Raw genomic sequence first — 12,906 nt, forward strand, 5'->3', positions numbered from 1 at the left:
AGGGGCTTTACTACAGATAGACATTTTTAAAACCATAAGTGATTTCTATTGAGGGGGAACAGAATATGTGACCCCAAAATGTGCCACTTTAGCATGTGAATCATTTTGAGCTAAAGGCAATGAAGACCCAGTAGACTCAAGAAAAACTTACCTCTCCCTTAACACAAAAAAATTTAGCTGGGGGCCTGGCCCAGAACGAAAGCTATTACCAGACATAACTTGTTATCTGAAAGACCTGTCTGTATGGCAGGGCAAACATAATTACCAAACATGTGTTCTTATTGTCCTGTGAATTACTCTCCTTCCCTTGAAATTCCAGGCCCCTAACCCATTCCTTAGCTCAGGATGGCATATAAGGCTCAACTTCCTGAGTTGCCCTTGAGTCCCAATCTTTGGGTTTCCTGTACATACAAAATTAAATGTTTTTTTCTTCTGGTAATCTATCTTACGTCAATTTGATTATCAGACCAGCCAAAGAACCTAAAAGAGAAGAAGGGAAAATTTTTCCACCCTGACAGATGACAACCACAAAGGGACCTCAACTGGCTGGGCATTGCTCACTCCAAGACTGCTGCAGCTGAGAGATCCTGGGATTTCTGACAAAAAACAGCAGAAGGTAAGAATTCTTAGCATGTCAGTCTCCCACATCTCTGCCTGCAGGGTCTGATGGAAGCGAGAGTAGTGCGAGTCCTTTGCTTTTTCTAAATTTAGATTAGGAGGAGACAAATATGTGAATTAATTCCTTGGGTATTAGTGACTCCGGTAATGATGTGGTCTGAGTGCTCTTGTTTTCTATTGATTATGATTTCCTTCATTAAGTAGTAGATAATAACAACAATAAACAAACACATAGGGACAGAGATTGGATTGGTGGTTACCAGAGGGGAAGGGGGGAGGGTGGAGGGTGAAAGGGATAATTCGGTACATGTGTGTGGTGATGGGTTGTAATTAGTATTTTGGTGGTGAACATGATGTAGTCCATGCAGAAATAGAAGTACAATGATGTACACCTGAAATTTTTGCAATGTTATAAACCAATGTTACTGCAATAAAAAAAAATAAAATAAAATAAAAGAAATAATTAACTTTTCCTTGCAGAGATGGTTACTTAGGCTTTGTTTTCCAGTTCTTGCTGGAAAAGTCCCATTGCAGTAGCACCTGCCTGGTGTCACAGGCAATGAAGGTCTTTTGCTTTCTTAGGCTAACTGTGGGAGTGAACTTTCTGGATCTTGTGAGGGCTGCATCTTTTGCATTCTCCTTTGGGATGCCTCTTGTATCCATGGTTAAGCCATAAAAAAGCTTATTCATTTGAGTCACTATTGAGATTAATAAGATTCTGCTGTCAATGGCCAGATGATGGATCCTTTGAATTAGCTATATTTGAAAGAGAAAAGAACTTTTAGAGAGCTCTCATCTGAAACAGCTGTCTTATTGGTACCTATGGAAAGACCAAATTAAAAAGAGGACACAGGGTCCGGCCCGGTGGTGCAAGCAGTTAAGTGTGTGCTCCACTGCAGCAGCCCAGGGTTCGCCAGTTCGGATCCCAGGCGCGCACCGACACACTGCTTGGCAAGCCATGGTGTGGCAGCATCCCATATAAAGTGGAGGAAGATGGGCACAGATGTTGGCCCAGGGCCAGTCTTCCTCAGCAAAAAAAAAAAAGGAGGATTGGCAGATGTTAGCACAGGGCTGATCTCCTCACAAAAAAAAAAAAAAAAGAGGACACAAAGGAGTATAGTGGCTAGCCTTAGGGAGTCCCTTAACAAGATGGAAGAACAGAAATTAGACTTAGAATGAAAATTAATGTCCACATCCAACACAAATTCCCCTTCTCAAATCTGGCCCCATCTGCCTGTTTTAATTTCCTTTTCCCTATAAGATTTACAGAGAGCAATCCAGCCTGATCTTCAGGCCCAGAGCATACAGGTTACTCATGTAAATGCTGAAGGCCAGGAAGTGAATTTAGCAGAAGCACCTGAGACAGGTAGTAGGCCTCGCTTTGCTGGGCTCTATAGTCAGGCTCTGCCAGCTTCGGGCCTTCCTATGCAGTGTCCTTTGTGGATATATCCTAGGCCCCTACCCAAAGAATTCATGTCCCCTGGACAGCAGCAGATCTTTTAAATTATAAAGCTCTTTTATCTCCGCTTTCAGAAGATCCTACTAAATTTAGAGAGAAGTTGGAAAAATTAGTTTCTATTCGCAACCCGCTTCCCAGAGGAAACAGATGACCAGAATTTCTCCTAGGTCCTCCTACAAATGATCCGCTGAAAGCCGATGTTCAGGGGCTGATACAAGCAAAAGGAGAGGTTTTTTTCCCCTAAAGTGAATTGGCCCAAGGTTAAATTGTACACTAAAATTAATTTAAAAACCTTGCTGAATTCTGATAGATACTGAAGCCTGCAGAGGGGATCCTGGGAAAACTGGCAGGAGCCAGCAAAGGGTGAGAATTCTTACCAGAGTCAGCTCCCCTGAATCCCTGTCTGTAATGCCCAGTCAAGATAGGAAAATAAAATTTCATGTTGTCTCTTCCTTCAGACCCATTGGTTATTGATCCCTTCTCTCCCAGGGATAACTACTGCCTACTTGCTTGTCTTGTTTTGTGTCTTAAGAACTTGGCTTGGCTTTCTGCCTGCCTGGGACATGCAGGTTGTTGGTTCTTTCTTTCGGCTATCTTTGGGAGTGACGCTGGATCTTGGGAAGGTAGTATCTTTTGCACCCTCCTTGGGGACCCCTCTTACACCCAAGGGGAGTTGTTCAGTGATGCCAGAAATATTTACTGTTTGTCCCTGCTGAAAACTGCAGAGCATGATAGAAATTTTTTTCAGGCCTTCTCCCCTAAGCTAAAATAAAGCTATATATCCAGAGGGAAAGAAAAACCTTCTAAAGCCCTTGTAAAAGGATTTATAGCTGGATCAACCTATGATGTCATTTAGACTACAACCCAGTTCTTTAAGAAATTGAGAGCAACTGTCCTTATCTTACAAATCTTTGCAAAACTAGATATGCAGCTCTAAAGGCAGTCCAAAATCCACTTAATTCCTTTTACCAATCCCCAAACCTCCCCTATTTATCTCAAAAGGCTTATAAATATTGGCCTTGGGAAACCACAGTTCTTCTTGGAGGAATTTGCATTCTTTCCCTGTGCCTTTGAGATATAAATGTTCTACTTGATCTCTCCAGGAACTCTTATCTAGGTCATCTCTTTAAAATACCAACTTTAGGGAGGTAATTCTATTTTAAAAATAATAGCTATAAAGTCTCTGTTTGTGTCTGTCTGTATGTTTATGTGTGTCTGTATATGTATGTTGTAGACGTGTGATATTTTTTTACCACCAGATAGTATTGCCAAAATTACTTTATAAAAGAGCTCTATTTAATTGACTTAAAATTTTTAAGCACTTATATATATTAAACTCTCAGAAATATAATTGAAACTAGCCCAAATGTTTTCCAAGTTCACATGATCTAACTAATATTTAGTACATAAAAGCTAGTTTAAGGCATGTCTTTAGAGTTATCAGCATTAAGTATAAAAGTTTTATTCTACCTGGGTTTACTAATCAGATAAGTTTGTTATCTCTATTACAGAATTTGTCAGCCAGGAAAATAACTTAGGATGATGGCTGACTTTGTCTAATGTCTCATAAAGTTTTTTTGGGTAGTCTAAGCATAATTTTTAAGAAGTAAATTAAATAGATGTAAGTAGGATAAAAAGGTTTTAGGCAAACGTTTTCAATAGTTTCCCCAAATCATTTTGGTAACTTGAAACCTTAAAGTTTGATGAGTTAAGTTAAATTCATTGTATATCCAGATCATTTCCAAATAAGATGAAGTAGTGAAACATGAATTGCTGAACATAGATTTGTCCATTTTGGCTTCTTATTATAGAAGAACCAAAGAAATCTGGGTGTGTTAGTGAACATGGCTCATGCCACGTTGAAAAATGTACTATGAGAAAGCATATGTTTCTAGAAATTATGAAAAGTATTTATAAATTTGCCAAGCCACAGAATACTAATGTAAAAGACAGTTCACAATTGTTTACTTCTTAGTTTTCACTAGAAATTAAGGTTTCTAAGTGTTAAGAATTCTAATTAGTATATTTGGCTAACACTATGAGAAGTAATAGGCTAACAACTCTGTATGCAAGGAAAGTAGGATGTGTTTTTTGGTAAGAAAAGATAAGAGATATGAAGACGCATTTTTTAGGGGAAAAGAAGGTAAATTTGTCCTAAAGTAAAACTCATTATTTCACAATTGGAAAGGGGAGAATAAAGGACAAATTAAATAGGAAGTTGGGAAGAGAGAAAGAAACTCTTACCTTGTATAGTCAAGTTGGCTGAAAATTGAATTATTATAAGGGTTTTAAAAGTAAGTTTTAATATCAAGTGTACTTACATAAAACTGAAACTTGATTTTCTTTCATCTGATAAAAGGATGAAGTTTTCTTGGACTATGGGTCTGCTCCTGATAAGAGATTGTGAAAAGTTTTTCTTTTCTTTTAAACAATCTGCCTAGAAAGTAAAGATTCTGTGTTTTACCAAAATAATTTCTTGTGCTTCCTGTTGTCTTTTGCATCAGGTCTTTGATCACTTAGCAAAACTGAGTCGTCTTAATATTAAAAAAGCTAATCGTTGGGGCCAGCCCGGTGGCGCAAGCGGTTAAGTGCGCGCGCTCCGCTGCGGCGGCCCGGGGTTCGCTGGTTCAGATCCCGGGCGCGCACCGATGCACTGCTTGGCAAGCCATGCTGTGGCGGCGTCCCATATAAAGTGGAGGAAGATGGGCACAGATGTTAGCTCAGGGCCGTCTTCCTCAGCAAAAAAAGAGGAGGATTGGCGGATGTTAGCACAGGGCTGATCTCCTCACAAAAAAAAAAAAAAAAAGCTAATCATTGCTTACAACTATATCATGTTTTGTATTTGCCTTTAAAATCTTTTGCCACTTTGGTTAAATAGATAATTAAAATTGTTTCATAATGAACTGTGACTCATTTTAGCAAGTGTCCAACCTTTTGATGTTTTTGACAGACTTCCCATAATCAAATTCTAAATGAAGTGTTTTTGTTTTTTTTTTTACCTCAAACTAACTTTGGGATTTTTCAGAGGTCCTTTGGAACATCTCAAAAGATTTGTTTACTCTCCTTATAAAAAGAGAGATGTTACATTAATGAGGCTTATTTAATATGTTAAATTACATGGGAAGCATTGCCAAATGAGTGATGATAAACCTTTTTAGATTATATTTGTGCAGATATATGTTATTAATATGTGTTCCAGAAATTGTATGAAATTTCTAGAAATCCGATATGTCCTGGTATAATATTATCACTTGTAATTCTAGTTATTTTAAAATGTTGTGTGTCACAGAAATAACCAAATTTCCTGTTCAGTTCCATTATAATGAACTCTCATCAGATCTTTAGCTATGGGCATTTTACATTTACAGAATTTACAGAGAGTTGTCATTTACAAAGCATTATTGTTTTACTCTTGTACTTTTACAAAAGTGTTTCATCTTCAGAGACATTCATGGAAAGGACTTTGCTGGTAACTTTAAGATCATAAAACTGAACTTGGTAAGAATTTCCAAAACTAATGGAAAAACTAGATGCAAGCAGAACAAATATTAATTACATGGGGGCCTGAATGAACTGAGGGGGATGATTATAATTTTTCACTACTTTTTGTTTGAAACATTGCTGATTCTTTAATCTTTTGTTTTCCAGATATAAGGAAACCTTTCCTTTTAAGCTAATTATGACTTACATCATTGGTAAATAATATCTTTGTAAGCAAATTGAAACATTTATGTTTTTCTCCCTACCTGATCCTTCTAGATTTCAGAAACTTTTAGTAGGTATTCTTATTTTCATGGCAATATAGTTATTTGCATAAGTTCAATAAAAATCTGTTCTTCTTGTAACAGGACACAATTGGAAACATTGGTTATATTACCAAGGCTTTGACTGGAATGTCATATCTGAGAGAGATGTACATAGGCTCAGATGTGACCAGACAGCTTTAAAGAACTAAGGTTGACTTTATGGAGCCAAAAAAGCCCCTTGGAAGTATCAGCCTGATGCCTTGCTTACGGGGTTCCCGGCAGCCTTGACAGGTGAATAAGGAAGGTCACTTCCTGGCAGGCTCAGGAACCTCAGGATATTTTGGGGACCTTGAGAATAGGGAATTCACCCAACTCTATAGGTATTTCAGGCAAAGTCTGATGGTGAGACCTTGGCTTGACTTCATAGCCTCAAGAGGCTTTTAAAAGTTCCATCTGAGATTCCTTATGAAAAGTTCCAGCAAAGCAGATTAAAAGATTCTATATTGTCAATCACTATTCTTGCTGCACTTTGTAAATAATTAGGCCAGGTTTATTGAAATTGACTTAATTTGCAAACAAATGAGTCTTGGTGTGATTATCTTTGATAAAAATAGGGGTGATTGTAGAGAGAAAAATTATGCTTCAGTAATATACCATTATGGATATCAAAATCTAGTGTTGTTAATTGTCTTTGAGATTTTGTTTTCTACCTGTAGACTGGACTAGATCCTGAATTCTTCTACTTTCCTCCAATATTTGGCTACAACTCTCCAAACTAATGTTTCCAAGTCCCACTCTGCTGACTTGGAATCACTTGAGAACTAAAACTGCCCTTTTTCTGAAGCCATGCAAGCTACGTTGGACAGCTTGATATAAACTCCAGAGAAATAACTACTGCAGCTCATATATGAAGAATCTTCTTGACTGTTGCTGTGTGGGCCATTCAGAAAGGTCACCAGAGACATTCAAACTGCAAACCAGGAAAATCTATCAGATTGCTACTGCCTGCCCTCACTCCATCTGAAGATGCTTTGAGTCAGACATCTATAACTCTTCTCAACTAGCTGCCTTCCGAACTCAGAAACCGAGATTTTAATCTGCTCCAGTCATTAACCATTGATTTTCTTTTGTTTCCATAGAAGTCTCTTATTAAATACCTGACTGCTTACACCATAGGCCTACTTTGGGAGCCCATCTGCATCACTCCCTCCTTAAATGAGACACAACTGTTTAACTGAACTTACCTATTGTCAAGACTAAGAGACTGGTTCAGTGAAATGGAGCAATCTACCAGCTCAACGTCTTGACTGTGAAACTTCTTGGGGAAGTTTCAAAGGCAGGATTGAGGGGGAGCAGAATATGTGACTCCAAAACTTGCCACTTTGGCATGTGTATCATTTTGAGCTGAAGACAATCAAGATCCAGGAGACTCAAGAAAAACTTTTACCTCTCCCTTAACTACCTAAAAAGATTCAGATAGGGGGACTGGCCCAGTGGCATAGTGGTTAAGTTCACATGCTCTGCTTTGGTGGCCTGGGGTTCGCAAGTTCAGATCCTGGGCACAGACCTATACACTAGTCATCAAGCCATGCTGTGGAGGTGTCCCACCTACAAAAAATAGGGGAAGATTGGCAACAGATGTTAGCTCAGGGCCAATCTTCCTCACCAAAAAAAAAATTAAGATGGGGGCCTAGCCCAGAAAAAAAGCTATTATCAGACGTAACTTTTTATCTGAAAGACCTATCTGTATGGGAGGGTAATTATCTAATTACCAAACATATGTTCTTCTTATTGTCCTGTGAATTACTCTCCTACCCTTTGTAGCCCCAGGCCCCTATCCCATTCCTTAGCTCAGGATGGCATATAGGGCTCAACTGCTTGACTTGCCCTTGAGTCCCATATCTTTGGGACTCCTGTTCATGTGAAATTAAATTTGTTTTTTCTCCTTTTACTCTGTCTTACATCAATTTGATTATTAGACCAGCCAAAGAACCTAAAAAGGAAGAAGGGAAAATTTTTCTGCCCTGACACTATGAACAAATTATTGGGCATTTTTATGCCCAAAATCTAAATACTTAGATAAAAAACTAATTTCTTTTTTTTTTTTTTTTTTTTTTAAAGATTTTATTTATTCATTTTTTCCCCCCAAAGCCCCAGCAGATAGTTGTATGTCATAGGTTCACATCCTTCTAGTTGCTGTACGTGGGACTCGGCCTCGCGCTGGACGGAGAAGTGGTGCCTCGGGGCGCGCCCGGGATCCAAACCCGGGCCGCCAGCATCAGAGCGCGCGCACTTAACCGCTAAGCCACGGAGCCGGCCCTAATTTCTTTTTAAAAATAAAAAAAATTAACTTAATGAAAAGTTGGACAACAAGAATAGTTTAATAATCATTGAAGAGATTAAATCAGTGATCAAAGCTCTCTTCCCCACCAAAAAGATACCAAGTACTGATGATTTTACAGGTGAGTGTTATATCTTCAAGGCACAGATAATCTCAAGCTTATACACATTATTTCAGGGAATTGGAAAAGGGGAAAAGCCACATAGCTCATTTTAAAACATAGTGTAATCTTGAGATCAGGGAAAACATAAGAAAAGAAAACTATAGGCCCATTTCATTTATGTGCACAAAGGCAAAACATTATAATAGAGTAGCAAATCAAATTCAGCAGTGTTTATATTCAAGTTGGGTTCATCTCAGGAATGAAAGGATAGTTTCAGAAGGGGTTCTGAAACCTTTTGCTATAATATACCACATTAAGAGATTAAGAGAAGCTCTATGATTGTCTCAGTAACTCCAGAAAAGCGGTTGATAAAAAAATTCAACATTCATCATGATTTTTAAAAATCTTAGCAAACTAGGAATAGAAGGGAAGTTTCTTTAGCTAATATTCAAAATCCACAGTAATCATGCTTATTGATGAGACTTTAGAAGTATTCTCATTAAGTCAGGGACAAGATAAAGATATTCCATATCACCATTCCTATTCAACAATGTACAGAGGTTCTAGAAAATCAAGTAGACAAATAAAAACATAGGAGCTACAAGAATTGGAAAGAAAGACATGAGGCATGTTTCTATACATATAAAACCTAAGATAAAATATTATGTCTAATAATGAACCAATATAAAATTCTAAAACTGATTTGAAAGTTGGTCCAGGTTTTGGATAACAGCTCAGCATACTCAATAACATTCCTAATAATCCATTAGAAAAGCGACCCAAAAAACGTACTTTTGCAATGACAACAACAACTATAATTTACTTAAGGATAAATCCAGCAAAGATGATTAAAAAGAAAATAAAGCATTATTGAAGTAATGGACGTCTAAAACAAATGGAGTAGTCCTGAATAAAAATCATGTTTTTTGGATTGGAAATTTCACTATAATAAAGATGGTAATTCTCTCCAAATTAATTTATAAATTCAATTTAAAATCCAGTTCCATTTAAAATACAATCAGAGTTTTATATAGAACTTGACAAGTGTTCTTTATATTCATATGATAAAGAAAAGGACAAGAGTAGCCAAAAGATCTTTAAAGAAGAGCAAGGTAGGGAAGAGATCAATACTTTTTGTAAAATTATAGCGATTACTACAATGTAATTTTGGCACAGAGATAGACAAGGTGCCCAGTGGAATATAATACAGAACTCAGTTCCATGCATTCAGGGAAATTTAATGTTTGTCAGTAGTTGCATTACTGATCAGTGGGGTAATAAAATGGTGGGGGGAAAAATTAGTTATCCATATAGTAAAGGATAAAATATAATTCTTACCTCATTCCCCAGGCTGGATTAAAAGCTCAATGTGTAGAGCAGCATTTTTTTTAATTTATTTATTTTATTTTTCATTGTGAGGAAGACCAGCCCTGAGCTAACATCTGCCAATCCTCCTCTTTTTTGCTGAGGAAGACCAGCCCTGGGCCAACATCCGTGCCCATCTTCCTCCACTCTACATGGGACGCCACCACAGCATGGCTTAACAAGCGGTGTGTCGGTGCGTGCCTGGGATCCAAACCGGCGAACCCTGGGCCGCTGCAGCGGAGCGTGCGCACCCAACCACTTGCACTACCGGGCTGGCCCCAGGAGCAGCATTTTAAACAACTAGAAGATAGAAAAAAAGAATATCTTTAAGATCTGAGAGTGGAGAGAAAGTTCTTAATATACAAAAGCAATTAAGGAAAGAATTGATAAATTTGACTCCGTAAAAAGGTAAAATTCCTTTATAAAAAAGATACTACAAGTAAAGTTAAGATAAAACAGACTGAAGGAAGATTTTTTACAATGTATATAGCTGACAAAGGATTAGTTTCCAGATTTTCTAATGAGTGCCTACAAATTAAAGAGAGAAAGAGAGAGAAATAGCTCAATAAAAAATAGGAAAGTTTTTTTTAGTGGGACTGGGAGGGATGAATAGGCAGAGCACAAAGGATCTTTAGAGCAGTGAAAATACTCTGCATGACACCATAATGATGGATATATGTCATTATACATTTGTCCAAACCCATAGAATACACAACACTAAGAGAGAACCATAACATAAACTATGGACTTTGGGTGATAATAATGTGTCAGTGTAGGTTCATCAGTTGTAACAAATGTGCCACTTTGTTGGGGAATGTTGATAATGAATGTGTGGAGGCAGGAAGTATATGAGATATCGCTGTAACTTTCCCTCAATTTTGCTGTGGGCTTTAAACCGTGCTTTAAAAAATAGTCTTTATTAAAAAAATAGGCAAAGTTGTATGAGATGGGAGTTTATAGAAGAGGATTGCCTAATGACCAATAAACATGAAAAATTGTTCAACTTTTACCAGTAATCAGAGAAATGCAAAATAAAAAATAAGTTGACATTTCACATCATGAGATTAGAAAAATATTTAAAGCCTGACAATAGCAAATGGTGGCTTGGGCATGGATCAAGGAGAACTCAACATTTCTGTTGACAATGTTCATTTGTACAAAATATTTGGAGAATAATTTGACGACATCTAGCTAAGATGAAACTCTGTGTACCCTATGTCCCAGCATTCCAGCCCTCAACGCAGATCCTTCCTAGAGGAACTCTCGCAGGTTGCTACACAAGCACACTTGTACAGGAATGTTCCCTATAGCTGTGCTGGAAATGGTAAAAATCTGGAACTCACCTGAATATCCATCAATAGGAGAATGGGTAAACGAATTGTGCTACAAATAAGCAAAAATGAACACTATGCAACTTAAAATGAGCCACCTGGAGCCACAGGTGTCAACATGGATTAATCTTAAAAACATAATGTAGAAGGAAAAAAGTTGTAGATTGATATGATATGTAGACTATGATGCCATTTATATAAAGCTTATAATCCTTCAGAACAATGCTATATATTATTATGGACATCCCTAAATATGTAATAAAGTACAAAAACTTACATAAGAAAGATAAACACCACATTATTGACAGCAGCTATTATTGGGGATGGAGAGAGGTGAATAGGATACAGGAAGGGCACCTAGGGGGCTTCCACTTTTTCAGCAATATTTAATTTCTTAAAAGGAAAATGTGGAGCAAATACGGTATTATGTGAAAATTTGATAAAGCATGGGGGTACAAGTGTGTTTTCTATTTTAATTTGTGTACTTCTCTGTGTCCATTCATTCAAAATGAGTATGTAGCATGTGCCAAGCATTGTTTTAAGAACTAGGGATAGAGCACTGAACAAAGTAGGCAAAACTCTCCAGTCTCATCAAACTTATATTCTAGGGAGTGTTTAAAATATTTCATATTTTTTAAAAGAAAAAAAACAGTAAGATAAAGATGAAGTGGATACAACGTTTTTGAGAAAGATTGGTTGGAATTATGTAGGTTCCAGTTGTGCTTGGTGGTTATCAATTTATGGTAGTTATTGTTCTACCCGGTAAAATTATTTTCGCTAATGGGATTCAACTGCCTAATTATAATCCAGTAGAAGAAGAGTAACTCGGTTGGTCCAGACTTGAAATTTTGCCAGGTAGGGAAGTATAATTAATAAACAAAGATACAGAGAGGATTCTGGAAAGATGGCAGAGTAGAAAGCACCAGGAATTTGTTTCCCTACCTAGACAACAATTGCATTGGCAGACTCTGTCCAGTGTAACTATTTTGGAACTCTAGAGTCTGTTGGAGGCTTGCCACTTCTAGGGAAGGCTTGGACAGTCAATTGTGGTTAAACTCAGTCAATTTCAGCTCCTAGCATGGTAGCAGCTACTTATCCTCCACCCCCAGCCCATGGCAAGCAGCCATGCACGTGTTCCTGGAGCAGCTTGCACAGCTTTCAGGATCCAGGGTGGGCAATAAGGACCCCATCCTCTAAATATTGGGGATCTGTGCTCTGATGGATGAATGCTGCTTCTGATCACAGAGGTGCAGACAAATTGGCAAGTAGCCATTTTTGCAAGCCCCTCCCTCTCTGGCTGAAATGACTTCCAGAGTATTTAAAGGGCCAGTGCCTTTCCTCTACTCCCTGACTTTTTTTTTTTTTTTGTCCCCTTTTGGGAGCTGGACATTAGAGACTAGGATATTCAAAACCAACTGCATATACAGAGAAAATTAGAAAATCACTACATATACCCACGGAAAGGTATAGACTCAGAAAAGACCTGAGAAGACCTTAAGTTTACACGTGAGGCTGATCCTTGGCATGGAGACAGCCTACAACAATAAATTATAATAATAATAATAATAATAAAAAGAAGCAAAGCTAAACAAAACAAAAATCAGCAAAACTTTAGGAAAGGGGAAAATCTGATTTCCAGAGTTACCACATCCTCAGATGCAAATGTCCAGTTTTAAACATTTTTTTAAAATCACAAGGAATACAAAGAAACAGGAAAGTAAGGCCAAATTCAAAAGAAAAAAATAAACCAACAGAAACTGCCCCAGAGAGAGACCAGATGGTGGACCTACTAGACAAAGATTTAAAACAACTGTCTTTTTTTTTTTTTTTTTTTTTTTTAAAGATTTTATTTATTTATTTTTTCCCCCCAAAGCCCCAGTAGATAGTTGTGTGTCATAGCTGCACATCCTTCTAGTTGCTGTATGTGGGACGCGGCCCCAGCA

General features: G+C 37.6%; 1 long non-coding RNA gene across 1 annotated transcript in view; it reads left to right on the forward strand.

The window, feature by feature from the left end:
- The window catches only part of LOC147912945 (uncharacterized), a 71,895-nt gene that overhangs the window by 56,484 nt on the left and 2,505 nt on the right, over nt 1-12,906 (forward strand). Inside the window, exon 2 of the long non-coding RNA XR_015549318.1 lies at nt 467-616. This is a non-coding gene — a long non-coding RNA (uncharacterized LOC147912945). The remainder of the gene's footprint in view (nt 1-466; nt 617-12,906) is intronic.

The sequence above is a fragment of the Ceratotherium simum genome, chromosome 32 (genome assembly GCF_057802395.1).
Source record: "Ceratotherium simum simum isolate JZ-2026a chromosome 32, ASM5780239v1, whole genome shotgun sequence".
Lineage (NCBI taxonomy): Eukaryota > Metazoa > Chordata > Mammalia > Perissodactyla > Rhinocerotidae > Ceratotherium > Ceratotherium simum.